Here is a 23,521-nt window from a genome sequence, read left to right as displayed (position 1 = left end):
TCACCTGGCGTCACTACCTCAGGGTTGCTACTCACCCCTCAGACACAAGTCACACACATGTCCTCACCTGGCATCACTGCCTCAGGGCATTAGCCCTCATGGCTTCTGGTCCTACTCCTTCAGTAGCATTTTGATTTGTGTGTTATTAAAGTCAGTCTCTCCCACTAGACCCTTATCTCCTTGAGAATAGGGCTGCACCAACTTTGCTCACCACTGCATCCCAGACCCTAGCATCTCACCTAGGAAAGACAGAGTGGAAGTATCCATTAGCCTGTGTCTGTCAGGTACTCTGAGACTTCGCCTCTCCCAGTCTCAGAGTACCTGAGAGACATCTCCAAAAGAGGTACTTGGCAGAGGCTGCCTATTAACTGGCCTTCCCCCTTTCTTCTGTACATGCAGCTGAGGGATCTGAGGAGCCCATGAAAATGCAAGGTGATCCCAATAATGAAAAGGGACTGGCAAGAGCAGTACAATTCCATCATCTATGAAAGCAGAGACTGAGATGAGCCCTGCAGGGACAGCTCTAAACTGGAGAAACTGAGCTCAGTGGACAAACAGGGACTGAAAGCCTCAAGACCCTTGGGAGTCAGGCTAGAACAGAATAAATAGGTCCCTGGGGTTAGTCCTGCCTTGAGAGAGGAGAGGGAGGGGGGAGGGGAAAACAAGTGAGGAAGATGAATTTACCTTTCAGAATTTTCCCCGAGTTCATCTCTTATCTCAGTCTCTCCTGTCTAACTGTAGAGGCTGCTTTTAGGACCACCCCCCAGATCTGCAGAAGGGTCCTGTGCAGACCATGTATGACGCAGCCCCACCTGCACTGCAGCGCAGAGCTGGTGCTGGCCCCTGGCCCACATTGAGCCTCTCAGAGTTGCTCTCCTGGAAATCTAAAAGGGGAGAGAAAGGAGAGCAGGCAGAGGAGCATGTGAGCCATGGGTTGCCAAGATCCACCAGCCTGGAGAAGTCCAAATGGCCAGGTTACAGAAAGAGAAAGAAGCAAGGAGATTAAGAAAGTAGGGGGTTGGGCGCAGTGGCTCACGCCTGTAATCCCAACAATTTGGGAGACCAAGGCAGGTGGATCACTTGAGGTCAGGAGTTCGAGACCAACCTGGCAAACATGGTGAAACCCCATCACTACTAAAAACAAAAAAATTAGCCATCCATGGTGTTGGGCACCTGTAATCCCAGCTACTCGGAAGGCTGATGCAGGAGAATCACTTGAATCCAGGAGGCAGAGGTTGCAATGAACTGAGATCATGTCATTGCACTCCAGCCTGGATGACTGAGTGAGACTCCATCTCAAAAAAAAAAAAAAAACCACGAAAGAAAGAAAGTAGATACAGAGGATGGTTTCCTTGATTCCTTATCCTTGTCCAAAACCTGGCTGCAAACTACCTTTGAGTTCCAAAGGATACCACTCTGGTCTCGTAATATCACCCACTTTTGACCTGGGGCTGTCCAAGTTGGATTGTGATATTTTCCCCTAGATGTGTTCCTTGATCCATCAAGCATTCCCTACTCAGCTTCCCCCACTGACTTCAAGGCCCTACGGAGCCCAAATCTGGGTCTGAGAAGAGGTTCCAATCCCAAACGAAATACTTTCTGAGATCTCTTATGGACAATAAACAAAATCATTGATTTTTGTCCTCAAAAAGTTTTTATGTCTGATTAATTCCATCATGTTATAGACTCAAGTTTTCCCAAGAAAAGAGCTCCTACAAGTCCAATGGTCAATACTATTGCACTATTGAAATACTGAAATAGGGGGAGAGAAGGGGGTAAGTGATGGTACTGTGCATGGTGGTGTCCATATGGAGATGTCCACTGAGCACTAAAGAACCTGAGCTGAAGAGAGTTTTGGAACCATCAGCATGCAGCACCTCTCAAGCAGAAGCCCTGGGTGGGGCCCAGTGAGAGGGAGAAGAAAGATGGCTCAGGGCTGAGTCCTGGGACTTAGGTGGGCAGAGCAAGTGGTGCCATAGTGGAGAATAAGAAGTAAACAAGGAGGTGGTATAGAAACCTAGAAGGGAATTTCCAAGAGAGTGTGGTCAAAAGGGTCTGAGCCCCATAAGGAGGTTTACACAGATAAAGACAGGCGAGCATTCACTGAACCTGGCCATTAGGTTATCCCTAAAGCCCTGGGAGCAGCATCAGTGTGGGGTATTGGGTGTGGTGTGTGTGTGTGTGCTACCTGTGTGTGCATGTGTTGGGGAGGAGCAGCCATCACCTGAAGCTCAGGCCTGCCCAGCCACAAAAGAAATCTTGCTCAAGGCTGGCAGGACATCAGCACTCTGAGACCAACAGTGGGAACTGTGAAGAAGTCTTCCCCTTCCACCATGTGGCTTTAGCTGACGCTTCTGTGCTTATCCAGTCTGTGGAATCCAACTAGCCTGACTGTTGTGTTTCCCCTGTGAACTCAGAGCCTGTACAAACTCTGATACACAGCAGGGGCTACATGTTTGTTGACTGAATGGACAAAGAAACAACATTCTCAAAATGCTGTATGCACTGGGGAGCAAAGCCTTCTCTGAGGATAAAGCAGGGTCTCTGAAAAGCTAATTTATTAGGGTAGGGGGAGTTGGTGGTGCTGCCTCTATCCCACATGCCTAAACTCACCCCCACTGCATGCCATCGAATAATCAATACTCTCTATCAGAATCACTTACATGGTGTGGGTCTTATTCCTGATGGCTGCGTGCTCCATATGCATCGAGAACATGTCAGCTTGTTTACAGTTATTCCTCCATGTCCATGGCAGTTGGAGGAAGAAAGGGATGACCAATCTCTGTCCTCATTCTCCCTACTATACCCTGAGGCCTCTGGGGCCTGGCTCAGAGTGAGTGCACTACAAAAGTGGGCTGTTCCAAGTAGTCTCACTGTGGCAGAGGCTTTGCCACCAAACTCCATCCTATGAGGCCTGGGCTTTTCTGGTCCTGGAGCCTTATACCCCAAGGCTACTCTGAAGCTGCCCACCCCCACTCCCCACCCCCAGTCTATGCTCCCAGAGGCCTGTGCCCTGCAACAAGGGCAGGAAGTGTGCCATTCTTACCTACTGGATGCCCTGACCCTTCACTGGACACATAGAAACTTTCTTATTCCAAAGTAGCCAGGGAGATTCACCATGCAGAGGCTAGAGCTAGGAAACCCAGGCTCCTCTTCCCTGTCCAGCCCCTGACTTGCTGTGGCGTGCTCGGAAATGCCCACTACCTCTCTGGAATTAGTATTTCCATCCCACCAGTGATCTTAACTCTCTATTGGCCAGAGCTACACTGAATTTAAAAAAAAAAAAAAAAAAAAAGCGTATTTTAAAAATTCCTCAGCTACTACTAAGAACTGTTACTATCTTTTCAAAAGCAATGCATATTGCTATCTGAACTTCTTGTTTTTTCCTGAGCCACAAGTAGGGACTAAGGAAAAGGAAGCTGAAGGAGCTTGACTGAGGCCCACGTTCCCTGCCAAACTTTGCTGGGAGGCTCAGCTCTGGTACTCCTGGGGTTGCTTCCCCTCCATTTCATGGGTCTGAGAGCCTACTAGTCTATTCTTTGCCATGTGACTTTGCAGTTCCTCCAACTAGAGGCAGAGTATATTTTTTCCAGAGTCAGTGCTCATGTGGGACTGCAGGGAGCACAGGAGCCTTTCCAAAAGGGCAAAGCTTCTAGTTTCCTCTTTCTTCTTGCCTCTGAAAACAAGTTATCAGCACTACCAGGCAGGCTCAGCGCAGCAAGCCAGGGTCTTGGCATTGGAAGGAGAGGTGTTGCCCCCCCAAGAGTCCCCATCAGGCTCTCTGACAAAGTTGAGAACAGGGAGAACATGTTTGCTTTCTTCTCTCAACACTCAGGGAGGTAGAGGTTTTGTTTGTTTTTTACTATCTAGAAAAGGAGATTATGTGGCTCTAGCATCTGTCCCTGGAACCTTGGAGGGTCTTCTCAGGGCTCCTGATCCCCAACTGGGACCTGGGTAGGGACAGCACAGAGGCTGGTGCCTGCTGCTTTTCAGTCTGTTTCCACAGCTCAAACCAAAGTAAACAACAGAATGGCCACGTAGGTGTTACGAATGACAGCATGAACCCTTGGGTGGGCTCCAACACACACCCTAATCAAGCTGGGGAGGAAGGGGTCGGGTGGAGGGAAGCAATGTGGCAAACCTGGTCTGTTGGGAGCACCAGATCAAGCCTGCCTGTTCTGCCTGCTCCCTTCTTCCCTTTCTTCCACTGGTTTAGCCTGCATCATAGCTCCCCAAAAGTGCACTGGCAGGAAACCCCCTCTGACTCTGCTCTATAGGTGGTGTATCTTAGACTGCCAGGCAATCAGTGCTAAGTACCATCATTTGCAAAAAGTGCTTTCAGCCCAGGAGGGGAGCTGAGATGAGTGCTTGGCCATTGGGAAACTCCTATTCCAGTCCGCTGGCTTCCAAGACAGTTTCATGTGCTACAGCCTGCATCCTGGTTCCTAAGCCCAGAGAAATATACATCCCAAAGTCAAATAAGGGTATCTCTGTTCAGCTGCCCAACAGCAAAATCATAACCCCAGAGCAGCAGCCCCAGACCTGGAACTCCTTCTCTCCTGCCCTCTTCCCAGTACCCAAAATCTGTCAAGGGGGGGCCTGTCCCACTCCACTGTCACTCCAGCTGAAGGCCAACCCCCCTTACCTGGCTTCATGAAGTTTACTGAACAGGAGCGAAGGCTAAAGAGTCAAAGTGACACTTTTCCCATAGTGAGAGACTATTCTCTGTGGTTCTGGTGGCCTGAGCTTCATCTCTGACTAGCTGAAGATTCTAGAGCCAATAGAATGGGTCACGCCTTTCAAGTGAACTCTCCAGTCTGAGCCTCAAATTCTGTAATCTGTTTTAGCAGCTGTATGTGAAGATGAGGAGGCTGGACCACAGTACGCCTCTGAGCCCTCCAAGCATCCCCTACTGAGTCAGAGCTCCCAGAGGCAGGGACTATACCCTTAATCAGGTTTAACTCAAACATGTCTGGGGTAGGAAATCAGGGCATAATCTACCTGTTCACCTTTCTATCCTCAGCCCTGGGCGTGGAACGTGACATCAACTAGTAGGCACTTAATGCCAGGCCTCATGCTGAGTGTTTCCATTTCCAACGTTTCATTTGAAAAGGTAAATATTTGTTGAATTGAATGCACTTGATTCACTCTCTTGGAACCTTAGTACTGCCTCAATTTCCTCCTCCCCCTTATCTCTTTTTCAGGGTACTTGTAGGAACCAGGTGGCATTAATATTAAAGCACTTGCAGGTGAAGTGCTACTTTATTTTTCCAACCCAGACTTGAATACCCAGCTGCCTACCTAATATCTCACTTGGATGTCTCTAAAAAACAACTCGTCCAAAAACAAACTCCTGGTCTAGGCCCATTCCTCCTCCTCCCTGTGTACACCAGATGCCCAGGCCAAAACTCAGAGCTCCTCCTAACTCCTCTCTTCAACTCTTTACAGCTAACCCTTCAGCAATCCTTTTGGCTCAATTTCCAGAATATATTCAGAAGTTGAGCACTTTTCACCACTCTTACTACTCAGCCCCTTCCCACCTCCCTGTCCCGTGACCCCCATGTAACCCCCACGATCATCCTCTCTTGCCTGAATGCTATTGCTTCTGCCCTTGGCCCTCAGTCTTAGCAACATAGAGAAAAACAACTTATACATTTACCATTTTGTTGCAGCAATCCTACTTCTAGGAAACTATCTCACAGACACACTGGTAAAATTACAAAATGTTGTATTTACCAGATTCCTCACTGTGGTTCTATTTGTAAGGGCAAAAGACTGGACACAGCCCAAAGTCCATGGATAAACCACGGCATGTCTACATGGTGAGGCACAGCGCAGATGCAAAAAGGAATCAAGAGGATTTCTATATTCTGCTACAGGGTAATCTTCAAGATTGATCATGGGGGAAAAAGCAAAGTATAGAAGAGTACTTAGAGTCTCCTACCTTCTACATAAAGAAAAAGGTAAACAAATATATTTGTCCCTTAAATTTGCAAAAAGAAACAGTGGAAAAAATCTGATATAAATTGTTTCTTATCAGAAAGGCAGAGAGAATAAAGTAGAGGGAACAAGATGGAATTAGACTTCTCTCAATATACCTTGTTTTATTTGGAATTATATGAAAGCTTTACATAATTTTTTTAAAAGTACGTTAGATGCCATTGTTGTTTTCAGTTCTTTACTTTCCATCAATTTCTGTTCTTTGCCATGTGACTCTGCAGTTCCTCCAACTAGAGACAGAGTATATTTTTTCCAGCTGTGGCAGACTGTATTTTCCAAAAAATACAGCAAGATTTCCAGTCCCACATGTTCTTACAGAGTCCATATATCCCCTCCTTTGAAACCTGGGCAGGATCTTGTGACTGCCTTAGTGAACAGAATGTGGCAGAAGTGACACTGCATGTCTTTTGAGACTAAATCATAAAAGTCAGTACAGTCTTCTACCTGCCTCCCAACCCCTACCTTGCCCTCTTCCACCCCTGGAACTGAGCAACCACATTGTGAGGCAGCCCAAACTAGCCCACCTGGAGAAATCACATGGAGAAGCCCTGGGGCTCCCAGCTAACAGCCAGCATCAACTCTCAAACATATACGTGATGAGCCTTCAGAAGATTCTAATCTCTGGCCTTCAAGTCTTCCAGCTGAAGCTCCAGACATTGTGAAGCAGAAACAAGCTACATTCTACTGTGCCCTGCCCAAATTCCTGACCTGCAGAATCTGTGACCAGAATAATGGTTGTTTTCCACTACTAAGTTTTGGGGGTAGCATGTTACACAGCCATAGTAATTGAAATATAACTCTTTGACTTGGATTTAACAATGAATTGCTTTGACTAAAGGAATGTTACCAGATGTGTCATAATGTCAGAGGCTTGAAATGGGCTGTGTGGTTAGGCACACCCTCTTGTGTGTCTCTCATCACCATAAGAAGAACATATGGCCAGGTGTGGTGGCTCACACCTGTAATCTCAGCACTTTGGGAGGCCAAGGTGGGCAGATCATGAGGTCAGAAGATCGAGACCATCCTGGCCAACATGGTGAAACCCTGTCTCTATGAAAAATACAAAAATTAGCCAGGTGTGGTGGCATGCACCTGTGGTCCCAGCTACTTGGAAGGCTGAGGCAGGAGAATTGCTTGAACCCGGGAGGCGGAGGTTGCAGTGAGCCAAGATCACACCACTGCACTCCAGCCTTGTGACAGAGCAAGACTCCGTCTCAAAAAAAAAAGAAGAAGAAAAAGAACATGACCCAGCTAGACTGCTGTCCAGAGAAGATGAGAGACACACGAATCTGACCAGGACCCAACTACAGCCTGGAGCCCAGCCTAGATCAGTGAATTCTAGACAACATGCAGATGCATGAGTGAGAATAAAAAATTACTATTTGAAGCTACTGAGCTTGGGCTGATTTATTGTGCAGAATGACAGTGACAGCAGAAAACCGATCGAAAAGTAATACTTATAAATTAAACACAAATTGGAAAAAAATAGCTTAATTTTATAACCTCCTAATCAGATAACCACACAGAGAAGAATCATTTCTAATAACTCTAAAACACAGAACATATATCTTTGGAAAGAGATAACCTAAGGGCAAAGGAAACCACAGGAAGTCTTAAACTATATTCATGAGTATTATCGTTAGTAAACATACCTACATTGTTATTTAGAAGCAATCCATTGAAAGGAGCATCAAGCATGGAGAGTTAGCCCAGTTTGGAGGGCATCTTGAGAATAGAACTGTGTCTTTTTCCTTCTTGTGTTCCTGCTATGGACTGCAATGTTTAATAAATGTTTGGTACATTAAAAAAAAAAAGGTTAGGGCCGGGCACGGTGGCTCACGCCTGTAATCCCAGCACTTTGGGAGGCCGAGGCGGGTGGATCACGAGGTCAAGAGATCGAGACCATCCTGGTCAACATGGTGAAACCCCGTCTCTACTAAAAATACAAAAAATTAGCTGGGCATGGTGGCGCATGCCTGTAATCCCAGCTACTCAGGAGGTTGAGGCAGGAGAATTGCCTGAACCCAGGAGGCGGAGGTTGCGGTGATTCGAGATCGCGCCATTGCACTCCAGCCTGGGTAACAAGAGCGAAACTCCGTCTCAAAAAAAAAAAAAAAGGTTGACATAATTTTTATAGAAGAATTTCAGCTAATTTTGCAGCCTCTTATTAAATAATGGATCTAGCTAAGGATAATTAGTGAATGCTAAATTCATCAGGCAAAAAGTTGATGAGGACTTCATAATGGATTAATCACTGATACTACTTGAATCCCCTAATCCATCTTTTTTTTTCCTGAAACAGGGTCTCACTCTGTGACCCAAGCTGGAGTACAGTGGCACGATTACAGCTCACTGCAGCCTTGGCCTCCCAGTTTCAAGTGATCCATCCTCCCACCTCAGCCTCCCAAGTAGCTGGGACCACAGACATGTGCCATCAGGCCTGGCTAATTTTTTTGTATTTTTTTTGTAGAGATGGGGTCTCGCTATGTTGCCCAGACTAGTCTCAAACTCCTGGGCTCAAGCAATCTGCCCGTCTCAGCTTCCCAAAGTGCTGAGATTACAGGAGTGAGCCACTGCACCCAGGCTTGAACCAACTTTTCATCACTAATGTGGGACAAGGAAACAGATGTAGCTCCTCCTTCTGGGATGCAATTGGAAGTACACAATATCAATGAAGTGTTCTTTCCAAAAAGATTGAATCTATTCTGATCTGGATCTAACTACCAGTTTGTAGAAAATATGGAGACACTAGGAAGCAAGTAAAATAACATCATGATGACGTGCTTAGCCAAAACCAAAATGAGAGATAGTCTAGGACAAGTGTCCTAATGTTTTCACCAAATAAGTGGCATTTAAAAACAAAAGGAGCAATGGGGCTGTCAGAAACTTAGAGAACACAGGCCAGGTGCAGTGGCTCACACCTGTAATCACAGCACTTTGAGAGACCAAAGAGAGCAGATCACCTGAGCTCGGGAGTTTGAGACCAGCCTGACCAACATGGAAAAACCCTGTCTACTAAAAATACAAAATTAGCTGGGTGTGGTGGCGCATGCCTGTAATCCCAGCTACTCAGGAGGCTGAGGCAGGAGAATTGCTTGAACCTCGGGGGCGGAGGTTGCGGTAAGCCGAGATCACACCATTGCACTCCAGCCTGGGCAACAAGAGCAAAACTCCGCCTCAAATAAAAAAAAAAAAGAAAAATTTGGAGAACACATCAACCAAATGCAATGTGTAGACTTTGCTTCAATACTGTTTGAACAAACTAAAATGTAATTTTTGGGGCCAGGCACAGTAACTCACGCCTGTAACCACTCTGGGAGACCAAGGTGGATGGATCACCTGAGGTCAGGAGTTCAAGACCAGCCTGGCCAACATGGTGAAACTCCGTCTCTAGTAAAAAATACAAAAATTAGCCAGGTGTGGTTGTGGGCACCTGTAGTCCCAGCTGCTCAGGAGGCTGAGGCAGGGAGAATTGCTTGAAGCCATGAGGCAGAAGTTTCAGTGAGCTGAGATGGCGCCACTGCACTCCAGCCTGGACAACAGAGCGAGACTCCATCTTAAAAAAGATAAATAAAATAAAATGTCATTTTTGGTACAATAAAGAAGAATTAAACATGGACTCAGTATTTGGTTATAGTAAGAAATTAAAGTTAACTCTGTTGGTTGTGATAATGCCATTGAATTAAATGTAAAGCACCCTCTAACTACTAGAGGTACATCCTAAACTATTATGAGTAAAATTATATATTTCTATTTTGAATGAAAATCCTCCAGAAAAAAAAAAAAGTTTGGAGAAATATAGATAAAACATGTTGGCAAAATACTAATCATTGTTGAAGCTAGGTGGTAGGATCACAGGAGGGACTTCAGTATACCTTCCTTTCTCCTTTTTTTTATTTCTCCTTTTATGTGTGTTTGAAATTTTCATCTGCAGAGCACTTGCTGCTCCTGCGGATACCTACCCTACAGAGCCAAAGGCCAATGCACCCCAAAGTGAGGCCAGCTTAACATGGCTGATCAGGAAAGGACAAGTCTGCACAAGGGTTTTCTCTGCAGAGCACAGGGGCTGCCATGCTAGGATGCAAGGGGTGGTTGCCTCTCCAACACAACCCTAGCTGTCATGTCACCTGAACTACGAGTGACATAGTCTGAAGGACAACGGGCCTTCCTCTTGCAGCATGAGAACACCCTTCCTACACTGTGAGAGCTGTTGGGCAGCTACTCCCACTACTCAGCCATCATCACTCCAAACCTGAGCTGGCAAGGCCTTGGCCTTGAGCATCCAACACTGGTCACCCTACTCCAGGTCAGATGCAGGGGTTTGGAAAGTGGGCTCTCAGGCCTTAGGAAGGGGAGAAGTTCTCACAGCGTGGTTCCTGAAATAAGTACATTGTCTTAGTTATTACCCTCAGTTTGTGGAACAGAGTCAGGTTCCAAAAGAGTCTCACTAGGTTGGAAAGGATCTCTAAGTATAGCCAGAGAAAACATAGCAGAGACTCACGCAGGTCCCCCACATATTCACACTTGGGCTGTGCAAGTCCAGGATGGAAGGCACCAGACTTCGTGTGAAGATGCCCAGCATGAGGCTGGGTAAGCGTGGGAGTAGCTGCCCAAAAGCTCTCATAAAGGTGTAGGAAGGGTGTTCTCATGCTGCGAGAGGGAAGATCCCACGTCCTTCAGACTACGTCACTCATAATCCAGGTGACATGCTGAGCCCTAGGCCCTGTTCTCTGAGGCCTCCCTATCCTTTTAGGATACTGACAGCCTTGGGCAGGGCAGTCCAGGCTGGCAAGGGTCTCAGAGTCCCATTGCACCCACAGGAGCTGGAGAAGTGAAGTCCAGAGAAGAAAACCAGGATTGAGGAGGTAAGCGCAGGGCCCTCAGCCCTGGCACATAGCAGGCACAGTGAGCACCTGCTAAACCTGTAAGCAAAAATAAGTCAGCAGTGCTGGAGGGCAGAGCCAGGACCAGTAGATAGGAGGTGTAAGAAAACCTGTTTCAGGATAACAGCAGAGAACATGGCAGCCCAGAGAGAATGGACCCCGATGGTGTCATCGAGAGCAACTGGAATAAGATTGTTGATAACTTTGATGATATGAATTTAAGGGAGTCTCTTCTTCGGGGCATCTATGCTTACGGTTTTGAGAAGCCTTCCGCTATTCAGCAGAGAGCTATTATTCCTTGTATTAAAGGGTATGATGTGATTGCTCAAGCTCAGTCAGGTACTGGCAAGACAGCCACATTTGCTATTTCCATCCTGCAACAGTTGGAGATTGAGTTCAAGGAGACCCAAGCACTAGTATTGGCCCCCACCAGAGAACTGGCTCAACAGATCCAAAAGGTAATTCTGGCACTTGGAGACTATATGGGAGCAACTTGTCATGCATGCCTGCATTGGTGGAACAAATGTTCGAAATGAAATGCAGAAGCTGCAGGCTGAAGCACCACATATTGTTGGTAAACCTGGGAGAGTGTTTGATACATTAAACAGAAGATATCTTTCTCCAAAATGGATCAAAATGTTTGTTTTGGATGAAGCAGATGAAATGTTGAGTCGTGGGTTTAAGGATCAAATCTATGAGATTTTCCAAAAACTAAATACAAGTATTCAGGTTGTGTTGCTTTCTGCCACGATGCCAACTGATATGTTGGAAGTGACCAAAAAATTCATGAGAGATCCAATTCGAATTCTGGTGAAAAAGGAAGAATTAACCCTTGAAGGAATCAAACAGTTTTATATTAATGTTGAGAGAGAGGAATGGAAGTTGGATACACTTTGTGACTTGTATGAGACACTGACCATTATGCAGGCTGTTATTTTTCTCAATACAAGGCGCAAGGTGGACTGGCTGACTGAGAAAATGCATGTCAGAGACTTCACAGTTTCTGCCCTGCATGGTGACATGGACCAGAAGGAGAGAGATGTTGTCATGAGGGAATTCCAATCAGGGTCAAGCCGTGTTCTGATAACTACTGACTTGTTGGCTCGTGGGATTGATGTGCAACAAATGTCTTTGGTTATAAATTATGATCTACCTACCAATTGTGAAAACTATATTCACAGAATTGGCAGACGGGGTCAATTTGGGAGGAAAGGTGTGGCTATAAACTTTGTTACTGAAGAAGACAAGAGGATTCTTCGTGACATTGAGACTTTCTACAATACTACAGTGGAGGAGATGCCCATGAATGTGGCTGATCTTATTTAATTCCTGGGATGACAGTTTGGATGCAATGCTCGCTGTTGCTGAATAGGTGATCACAATGTGCATTGTGCTTCTTTCTTTGGGAATATTTGAATCATGTCTCAATGCTTATAATGGATCAGAAATACAGATTTTGATAGCAAAGTGACATTAGTCGTGAGCTGTTGTGAGGAAAGTCATTGACTTTATCCTCTTTAGAGTTAGACTGTTGGAGTGGGTATAAAAGACGGGGTCTGTAAAATCTTTCTTTCTTAGAAATTTATTTCCTAGTTCTGTAGAAATGGTTGTATTAGATGTTCTCTATCATTTAATAATATACTTATGGACTAAAAGATATAAGTGCTATATAAAATCAGCCAATTATGTTAAACTAGCATATCTGCCTTTATTGTGTTTGTCATTAGCCTGAGTAGAAAGGCCTTTACAATTTTTTTAGAAAGCATTTGACTGCATTTTGTTTGGTAGTGTATTTATTCAATAAAGTATTTAATTAGTGCTAAGTGTGAACTGGACCCTGTTGTTAAGCCCCAGCAAGCAATCATCCTAGGTAGGGTTTAATCCCCAGTAAAAGTGCCATATTGCACATGTCTTAATGAAGTTTGAATGTTAAATAAATTGTATATTCACTTAAAAAAAAAAAAGAAAACCCATTTCAGACAAATACAAAAAAAGAACTCTCCAGCAGTAGAGTCATCTGCCTGAGAAGAACCAAAGGCTGCTGATCTCAGGTATTCACACCAAGGCAGAACTCCAGCCCATACAGAGTATGACAGCAGACATTCTGGCATTTGTTGGGGGTTGGATCAATGCTCAAAATAAAAGGATATCAGAGCAAACATACAACCTGCTGAAGCCAAACCACACTCCTGAAGGAAGCAGCCTCACATACCAGACTTTGACATTGGAGGAGATCTGGCCTGAACCCACAGAGCTGCAAAAGCTGCAGAGAGCACCACATCTGTTTCTTCATTCTACAAATGAAGGATTCTGCCTAACTGGAGTCTGCAGATCTAAAGACCCTTTCAGGCTAGCCCTTCCCATGCCCCACCCTTCCCCATCACAAAGCATTTGCCAGCCCCAGCTCCCATGGAAATCATGGCACACTGGCTACTGCCAGAGGGAACAGGGAGCCTGCAGCAGGCTCTGCCAGTCTGGGTAGGAGCCTTGCTGGCTGGCCAACTAACCCAGCACAAGGAGGCCATCCGCTTTTCAAGAGCCCCTGCCTACCAGAAGCAACCCAGAGACGGGTTGCCAGCCAGTCCCTCTCTCCTGGCTCCAGGCTTGAGTGTACAGTCACCTCGTCCATTCTGAAAAATCTCTGCCACATAATGGAAGAGTAAGGGCTCTTCATTTAGAGCTGCTACAAAGTAAACCAAAAAGTGCACGATGTACTTTTGATTTATGACCTTGTTTTCTATGCTCAATGGGGCTGGAGAACAATGGGAAGCATCACCCTTCCTTTTTACACATCTCACGGAAATCATCTGTCAGAGCTGGAAGGAATTGTGGAGATCATCTAGTTAAATCTCTCATTTCACAGATTAAAAAACCAGGGACATACCCAATGTGCACAGCTAAGTTTGGGCAATGTCAGGATTGATTAAAACCTGAATTTCTGACACCCAGCCAGCATGCTTCCACTATTCCTCTTCCTCCACATCATCCTACTTTGCCCTTTGCTCAAATGTCCTACTTTCTGACCCTTTCCCACGCCTCAAAGCCTTTCCCATCATCTTGCTAAATCTCCCATCTTCACAGAGGAGGAGGCGGGGAAGTGACAGTTCTCCACAGCATTCGGCATTTTGGTTTGCTAAAGTCTGCTAGCTGGCTGTTCTTCTACATCACTCCTCTTAGGCCTTTGGAGCTTCCCAACAGAATAAGTGAATGTTATGAATGTGTTTTGTAAGCTGTAAAATACCGTACAAATATACGCTCTACTATTTTAGAACATGAAACAATGCAACCCCTTCTAATCATACTATCATTTCCCTTACCCCTTTAAGACAAAGAGAAGGCAGGAGCAAACTCTAATTTAAGGAAGACAAAGTTGAGGCTAAAGATCTGGACATGAGTTATTTCTCCCCACACCATGGGCCCCTTTAGGGCAGAGCCTATTTTGTGCTCCTTCTCTTATTCCTTACACTTCACCCAGGGATAGGTATCCAACAGATGTTCAGCAGAGTTTCTTGAATATGTGGATAAAATTTCACTTAAAATTTTTTCTACTTCTCTGTAGAATCTAACTGTAAAAATCCCCACAAGCACTCCCATATCCAAAAAAGTGTAGGTGACAGGGTAGGAGGTAGAAGGGAAGGTTGACGAAATGTTTCAGTTAAATAGGAGGAATAAATTCAAGAGATCTAGTCTGGGCATGATGGCTGGCTTATGCCTGCAGCCTCAGCACTTTGGGAGGCTAAGGCAGACGGATCACTTGAGGCCAGGGGTTCAACACCAGCCTGGCTAACACGGTGAAACCTGGTCTCTACTAAAAATGCAAAAATTAGTTGGGCATAGTGGCACATGCCTGTAATCTAGCTACTTGGGAGGCTGAGACATGAGAATCACTTGATCCCAAGAGGCAGAGGTTGTGGTGAGCCGAGATCATGCCACTGCACTCCGGCAGCCTGGGCAACAGAGTGAGACTTTGTTCCCCACTCCAAAAAAAAGATCTACTGTACAACATGGTGACTATAGTTAACACCAATGTATTGCATTCTTGTAAATCACTGCTAATAGATTTAAGCATTCTCACCATAAAAAAATGGTATGTTAAGTGATGGCCATGTCACTTCACTTGATTTAGCCATTCCATAATGTCATAATATGTAAATATCTCAAAACATCAGGTTGTATATAATAAATATACAGTGCATAATTGTCAATCTAAATAATTATTTAATTTTTAAAAATTTTTAAGTGTGAGCGACCCTTGTTACCTGCCTGCAAACACAAATGTAACAGTGTAACTACTGGGAAATTTCCTCACCTACCTTTTCTTCCAAATACCCAAATGCCTTAATGGTTCTTCCAGCATCTTTGGGAGGTTTGGCTTCCCACGCAAACCAGTGGCACTAAAGAGCTAGGGATCCTCTGAATACAGGGGGCAGTCCCAGATAGGACTGGGTGGGGTGATCCTTGCTGCTGAGGTTCTTCGATCTCCTCAGTGTTTGGGACCAAGACCCAAAAGCCATCCCTTCTATTTCCCCTTAGGGAAAATCTTTTCTTCACCTTTGGCCCTGACAGCAGTCCCATCCACTTCAGGGGAAGCCTGGCCTCTCCAGGCCATTCAAGATTTGGTTTGATCCTGGGGTGATCTAGAGTTCCCTGGAGGCTTCCAATCTGCCTCCATGTGACCCTCTTGTTAGAAAGAAGTAGGGGCACCAGGTAAGAGGTCTCTGCTAGAGCAAAGCTCTTTTCAGAACCCTATGTGCCCATAAAGACAAATAATAGGAAGGAGAGATCAGAGCAGCCCTGTGGCCAGCCTGAGAGCCCAAGGCACAGCACAGATGAGTCGGGGAGTATGCCATTCCACAGCAGAGCTGACCAGAACCTAAAGTATAAGACAAAGGAGCAAAGAGAATGCCAGGGGGCAACAGACATGCACTAGAGGCCCAATCTGTAGGGAAGGAACCACAGAGAGTGAGACACCAAAATTCTATCACCCCTACCACAGGCAGGAGCCCATGGGCCAGTGTCCCAATTCACTCCACAGCTTCAACCACTGTACAAGTGAACAGAGATGGCAGAGGTCCCTCCAGAAAAGGAGCCTGGGCAAGTTTTACAAATGCAGGATCAATACCAGCATGACATGCTCCTGGCACCAAATGAAAGGACTGGGCAGGAGTTCCCACAGCTAGATTGTCCACCAGTCCCAGCTTACCCAGAGGGCCTCACGTCCCAAAGTGACAGTCAGCCCTTGCTGTAGGCATGCAGGGCTTAGCCACCATTTTACCATTTAAAAAGTTAGTCCCCAGGCAGGAAAAATATGTAAAGCCGATAGGCAGGGCCTGCAGAAGCTGAATGGCCAAGCAGGTAGAATAAGAAATAAAACACCCAGCAGAATGTCTGTGATAAGGCAGTCATTCAGTAATGGTAGTTCTAACTACTATCACAGTGTTGTCAACCTACCTTCACGTTAGCCCCAACTTACTGCACGTGGCCCACAGGCACAACAGGTTCCCCTCACATAGCCCACACGAAGTTGGTCTGGCCCTCCACACCCCCACAACTAGCAAGAGAAAAGGGCCCCATTCATAAATGCAGGACCTATGAGAAGGGGAAAGATTTATTAAAGCCCCCAAATCCTAGCAGCAGCCTCCTATTCACATATGCAAGGAGGACTCCCCCAAACTGGGGTGAAAGGCATGACCTTTCTCGGGAACAAAAAAAGCTTTCAGAAAAAAGCTTTCCTCTGAAAGCTTTGGCTTCTTAAACTCAGAACCAAACTGACTCAGAGGAAGGAGAGCTTTAGAAAAGGAACAGAAAAGTGGTCCACTGCACTGTTCTTTGGCTCCCAATTAGCCCAAAGCCTGGCTCTGCTTTCAGTGAATTCTCAGCCTCTCCACATCTGAAGCCTTCAAGAAACCCTTTTTTAAAAAGCTAGAATTTCTTGGCCCAAAGAATAAAATTTGAATCTGATTAGCTTCTAGATAGAATTCCCAGTTTGCAAGAAAAATATGGGACAGAGGAACATCTTAAATGACACCACAGGGATGCAATCAGCATAAACCCGAATATGAGAAACCACAGGACAAATGACACAGTTCTCTAATAATAAACTGCAAGGAGAAAAAAGGAGAGAAAATATATTAAAAAACTAGAGAGATGCATCAGACAGATTCAATGTGTAGACCCTGTTTAGATCACAATTCGAATCAATTATAAAAGTAAATTCATAAGACAATCAGAAAAATGGAATCCTGACTGGATATTTGCTGAGTTCAAGAAGAGATGATCATCCTATTTAGATATGGCTGTGGTCCTGTGGTTATGTTCATGTAAAACCCTTATTTATTGGAAATACAAACTGAACTACTGATGATGAAATGTTGGGATGCCTGGAATTTGCTTCTGTAGGGGGTGGGATATAAGAGATAAATTAAACTCAATTGGCCGTAAGTTGATGATGGCAGTAGCTAAGCAATGGGAACAAAAAAGTTCATTAGACCATTTCCTCTACTTTCATGTATGTTTGAAATTTTCCATAATAAAAAGTTTTTAAGATAGCATTTCTCAGCCAGGTACAGTGGCTCACACCTGTAATCCCAGCACTTTGGGAGGCCAAGGCAGGCAGATCACCTCAGTCAGGAGTTCTAGACCAGCGTGGCCAACATGGTAAAACGCCGTCTCTACTAAAATTACAAAAATTAGCCGAGTATGGTGGTGAGCACCTGTAATCCCAGCTACTTGGGAGACTGAGGCAGGAGAATCACTTGAATCTGGGAGGCGGAGGTTGCAGTGAGCCAAGATGGCACCACTGCACTCCGGCCTGGGCAACAGAGTGAGACTTCATCTCAAAAAAAAAAAAAATTAAAAAATAAACAAAAGATAGCATTTCTCCTCATAATCTCTCCATTACAGTTTTACATTTTTTAAATCAGTAGCACCTTATTAGTCTTCATGATGCTGGGAACAACTAGTACCCTGCTTTCCCTGAAGAAATGCAAAAATAGTTGCCCTTTGGGTAAAATTTTGATATCATCACCATTCAGATGTAAGATCACTTTAATTCACACCCCATGACATATCCTCTGTGAGATCCAGCCACTGGGGACAAAGAAGATCTCTAAGTGATAAAGGAGCATTATTCCCAGACCTGGCAGTTATGTCCTTTCATTTTATCTTTACAAGCCTGGGATAGAGTTAGTCTTAGATTTTTCTAGAAGCTTACTTGGCTGATAAAATGTAACAAGTTTAGCTAATCCCAGAGATACTATGCCTGACAAATCCATTTTGAAACAGGAACTCTGGGTATGGTTCTTGGAGCAACCTTGCCCACCTTCCAGTAAACAACCAGGTTTTCCGTGTCTAGCTATCTTTGGCTCAGGGTGTCTGTCTCCGTAGCATATGGACCAGAAGTGAGTAGAGGTGACTTTGGCATTGATTACGGATTCTGATGGGCAGTGAGGGAGAAGGGCCTCTCTTGGCTTTGCCCTGGCTTTCCCCCACCCCCCTGCACTTAGCCTCATTCTCTGCTCACTGTCCCTGCCTGTGTAGACCACATTCTTTATGCCATTTCTATATCTATCTCTCCTAAATCAGTCATTTTCCAGGATGCCTCGTATCTCTACCTCTCCTAAAGCCTAGCTCTGCCTCTCCAGTCTTCCCAATTAACAACCTTATAAGCACTGCCTATTTGACATTTCTCAGATACTGAGTTGCCCACAGTGTCTCTCTTAGGATTCTTCCATTATCTGATTCTTCAAGAGCTATCTGACCAACCAGTCTGTGAGGTGCTGAAGGACAGGAAAGCACTTTATATCCTTTCCATATCCTCCACAAAGCCAAGAACCGTGATTGCTTTTGACAGCTGACAAATACACCTTAGTTGATTGACTAGATATCAATTTGCAAAAATCAAAACACATGCAAGTCCACAGAGCTGGTGTAAACTAGACAGGCTGCCACTGGTCTACATGGCTCCTTCATGCAATTATTTTAAAAAGTACTTTCTGGGGTACTGACAAAGTTCTGTCTTGATCTGGTAGTGTGTCATGGGTGTTATGTATAGTTAAAATCCCATCAATGTGTATGTTCCACTGTACATTAGGCATATATCCATAAATAAGTAAATGAATTAACGAGTGAATGATGCCCCTTCCTCTAAGAGGATGCAGCCTACACCAGAGAACACAACTTAGAGAGTGGAGCCTGGGATAGAGTTTAGCTTTCTCCCAAACTGGCACTCCTTGGAAAAGGCACAGATTATATAATTGTACATGGCCACCCTGACACCAGAAGCAGAGAGCCCTTCCTTGAGGGACTCTCCAATGCCCAAAGGTCCACATCATCCCGACGGGCTAAGAGGCAGCACTATGGGTGTGGCAGCACTGCTACTCACGGGTGTGGCAGCACTGCTACCCTACTTCAAGTCAGGCTCTTCAGCGGAAAATGCTGGAACCACCCCCTCACAGAGTCCAAGTCAGCTCAGTATGAGGATGAAAAGACTAATTCAGCCTGCAATGACAAGGTAATATGGCAATAGAAAAGAGCTAGGATTTAACTCCCCCATAACCTCAGTTCCATCTCCCTCTTACCTGGCCCTCTTCCCACCTCTATGAGGTTTCTGACTGCCTTAAAATTCAAAATCTTGCTGAAAGCAAATATGTGTCTTGTTAATGCTCTTTCCTGAATGCCCAGAAGCACATCCACAGGGCTTTTTCCCCATGAATGGGCCAATCTGTTCAGCAGCATCTTAGAACAGAACATGCTAAATTTGGCATCAGGTACCTGAGACGGACAGATGCTCTAGTGAGAGGAAGTAGAAGCCATTGTGATGCTGTAGAAGAGATAAGGCATGGAGGTGCTGCTCAGCTGAGGTGCTATGATAAGCTGAATATCAGGTGGAAAAGTAAATCCCACCTCCAAAGGGTCTCTAGTCCTGAGCTTTGGGGACAAATAACCAGCTCTCTTTCTGAGCCTGATAGTCACAGGACCTCAGCACCACAGGTCCAGGTATGAGCCTTGCCGACAGCCAGGTAGGAGACTGTGTGACTACTAAATCCACCAGGAGTCCGTGGTTCCCTTTACCCACAGCAGTTCATGGGTCTGCCCTGCAGCAGAATGTATGGATGAAGTAGAAATGAAACACTAAAAAGGCAAATGAGCAATAGACACTAGCCTCTTTCTGGTCCCTCTGAGCTGCCCAGGTCTTTCCAGAATTTCATATGATTGGTTCTGCAACATCTGATAAACTACAATCAGAGCAGCCTGTTTGGTTATCAGAAGAGAAATGACAAATTCCCCATACAGAGAACTCTCAATAACAAGGTGTTTTTCCATTCAGTTTCAGAAGCTTTCTCTTGGAAGGAGAACACTAAAGCCTGGGTGAGCCTCCCTCAAGCTAAAACCCAAACAGCAACTCAACACGCAGCAAAATGGACAGTGTTTGCATTGCTAAGAGCTGTGTGCTATCCAACTGCATTACTATAACAGCTAATGTAAAATGGACAAATCCCACCTCTAAAAAGGATGCTCACAGGCTGACCTGTCTGCCGCAGGTTTCAAGCTACTAAGAGCCTTTCATTACTATTAGTTGTCTAAGAAATGACTTCTGAGGAAATAAACACACGAGAGGCACAGTCAGGCAGCCAAAGGATAAAAAATTATGCATCCTCACAGTTTATGTGTCCCCACACAGAAAAGCCAGGGCAACATATATCAGCAGACTCACATGGAGCTGGAAGCACCCCCCTCCCACTCCCTGAGGGTTTTGCTACTCTCCAAGCCTATTTGGCGCAAAGATAATGCCTTCCATTTTATCCTGTCATCTCTTAGTGGTTTTCCTGAGTTTTGAGTCTACTGACTTATTATATATTGGCATTCCCTTACAGCTTTTGCTACCACTTGATTGTTTTTGTAGGACCTGGGTTGGCACACATTTAAAACAAACTGGTTTCACAGTATTTAATCAGATACGTTCTGTTTAAAGCATTCTATGTGGGTTTCAGCTTTTCCACTGGTTTGATCTAAATCATAAGGTAACAAGAACGTATCTGGTGCTGGATGACTCAATAGCATTTTTGCTTCACCCCAAAATGTTTCCCTAAACCATGGTGAAAGCACACGATCCTATTAGTATTGTTGGGCCTAAATAAGCACCTCTTGGTGTCCAGTGGGCAATTTTTCTTTCCTCCAAAGGTGATTACAGCCACCAAATGCCCAAGGAAAGCCCAAGACCAAGTTCATGGTTCAACTATTTTCATCTCTCTGTTCCTCGCAGTGACGCTTATCTTCCCTGACAGCCACTCCCATTGTGCTCTTTCCTCGGCCCGGCACAATGGACACATGCAGACACCAGCAGTAAGGGAGGACGTTTTCCATCCCATTGCTCCCCTGTGCGGAGGGACCAGGCTAAGGTTACATAAGCCCCTCCTGAGCGGTCAGGCCCCAGTGTTGGGGAGAAGCGAATTTGGGGTTCGTGACGGAGTCACGGTCTGCAGGCCCCGACTGACCCTGCGCTCGTCATCCTGCCACGCCAAGGCGGGGCAGCTGGAAAGGAAGGGCCGCTTCCCGCGACCACCCGGTTCACGCCAATCCGGCAGGGTTCAAAGTGCGGCGGGACGTCGAACCTCGCTGTCCACACTAGATCGCAGGATACTCGGCCCGGGCCCCAGCCTCAGGCTGCAGCTCACCGCCCCCCGGGCGCCGAGACACGCGCTTACCTGCCCGGGCCGGGGCCGGGGCCGGGGCCAGGGACCGGTGGTCCCGCGGTCCCCCGCGCTGCTCCCGCCGCGGGGAGCTGTCCGCCGCCGGCTGGTGCTGAAGGTGGCTTCCCTGTGCCGGGGCCGGGGCCAGGGCCCGGGCCGGGGCCGGCGCCTCCAGGCGGCAGCGGCCCGTCGCCAGCGCCACCTTCCAGGCTGGCCTCGTTGCCCATGGCGGGCGGGGTCGGGGTCGCGCTGCGCCCGGGCCGGCGGCTCCCGGGCGGTGCTCACACTCTCGGCGCCGCCGTCGCCGCCACCGCCATCTCCCAGCTCTGCTCGCGCCGCCGCCTGACGCTGCGCATGCGCTCCCGCGGCCCCCTTTCCCTGCACACGCCCCCCTCCCCCAGTGCGCGCTCTCGCCAGCCCGCTAGGACCTGTGTCCACGCGCTAGCCTCGGGGTCGCTGGGAAACGGCCGCCGGCGCCCGCGCATGCGCACTTCAGGGCCAACGCGGCTGTCGCGTGCTGACAGGAGCCGGCCGGGGGCCGGCGGGACTGTTGCGAGGGTCCTGTGAGGAGGGGCACCGGCCACTAGAAGCGGCTGCGGTGGCGTCGCGCTGAGCCCTGATTTGGAGTCAGGGGCGCTTTCCACCTCGGTGAACTCGGAAGTAGCAACTCTCCTCCGGGTAACCGGAGTGCCACAGCGGGCAGGCGTCGTGAGGACAGGCCTTGGAGAGGAGAGGGGCTACCCGAGGTGGCCTCAGAGGATGCATAAGAGTTGGGAAGGCAGAGGAGCAAGTGTGTTCAGAGACGCAAGGTCGTAGAAGGAAGGAGAGGGAGGGTGCTGGGTGGACAGGCCGGATTGTGAGGGTCTCTAAGGCCAGCTGGGGAGTGGAGCGTTTATCCAGATGGCGATGGGAACCATCTGGGATTCACGCTGAGGAACTCGAGTCTCAGGAAGCACCCCGGGGACAGAAGGAGGATGTGACAGGGCTGCGTGAAGCCAGCTGGAAGGCCACCTCAGCCGGCCCTGGGAGAGTGACCTTGGGGATGGAGAAGAGGAGCTGATGATTCTCAGGCCTGGAGCTATAGATCCCGGGACTGTCTCCACACGGGTCCGCAGGTTGCCTCTGCATTACCCTAAGAGCTTTCCGAATTACTTCTCCGCTGCTTCACATTTACAACCGGTGTCTGCCCACTACTCAGGATTGTCTGCCTCAGTGGCTTCTCACACAAGCCTGTGCTTTCCTGAAGAAGAATATTTCCTAGGAGATGCAGCTTATATTCCAGTTCGTCTCTGGCTTCATAAATCTTGACTGTGTAGAAGGGCTTGAATAACTTGGACTCATTTTACAAACCCATTTAACTCTCCTAATGATGCAGAATATATCAGATAGAGTGTCAGCTGTTCTAACTGGACCTGGAATAATCCAGGGATCCCAGTGAACGCCAATAGCTATCCTGCTGGACAGACTGGTGGCTGTGTCAGTTCTGCTGAGGAGGGGCCAGGACACCCTGGGCCTGCCCCTAGGCACTCTGAGCTGTTCCTCCCTACTTCTGGGATGGAGCAGGTAAGAGAAAGAGGAAATGCAGAGCCCTCATTTCCTGATGTTTTCTCCTGACCTTATACCTCCCATCTTTCACACTAAACTGCCTGGCCCCTCTGGGATGACCTAGGGTGAAGAGAGCCTCTCTTCCTGCATATGATGGTCCTTGCCATGTTTCCTCCTGTGCTGCTGGATGTTTGATTCAGCTTCATGAGTGGTGACTACATGTGCACATTTAGGCTCCAGAAGAGTCTGCATCTCATCCCTGCCCCTCCCCAGATGGGACCCTGGCAACTGACTTAGGCTTACTAAGCCTCCATCTCCTATTCTGCAAAGTTAGAATATTAGTAGCTCCTCTATATGGGCGTTTATAAGGGTGGAGTGGCTGATGTAGGTATAAAATTTTTT

General features: G+C 46.8%; 1 protein-coding gene and 1 pseudogene across 2 annotated transcripts in view; one reads left to right on the top strand and one right to left on the bottom strand.

Moving 5' to 3' along the window:
• Positions 1 to 21,629, bottom strand: part of BSN (bassoon presynaptic cytomatrix protein) — a 108,779-nt gene extending 87,150 nt beyond the window's left edge. The window contains exon 1 of one of the 2 annotated variants that reach the window (XM_064367107.1): positions 21,590 to 21,629. The gene's annotated coding sequence lies outside the window, so the exon portion shown is untranslated. Of the gene's footprint in view, positions 1 to 21,026; positions 21,104 to 21,589 lie in introns of those variants that run through there. The other variant, XM_012467736.3, reaches the window with a different exon arrangement.
• Positions 11,010 to 12,221, top strand: LOC105727650 (eukaryotic initiation factor 4A-II-like; annotated as a pseudogene).
• Positions 21,630 to 23,521: the final 1,892 nt, after the last annotated feature.

The sequence above is a fragment of the Aotus nancymaae genome, unplaced genomic scaffold (assembly GCF_030222135.1).
Source record: "Aotus nancymaae isolate 86718 unplaced genomic scaffold, 86718_ANA_hifiasm-v0.15.2.pri h1tg000067l, whole genome shotgun sequence".
In the NCBI taxonomy this organism is placed as follows: Eukaryota; Metazoa; Chordata; class Mammalia; order Primates; family Aotidae; genus Aotus; species Aotus nancymaae.
This window is presented reverse-complemented; position numbering and strand designations above follow the sequence as displayed.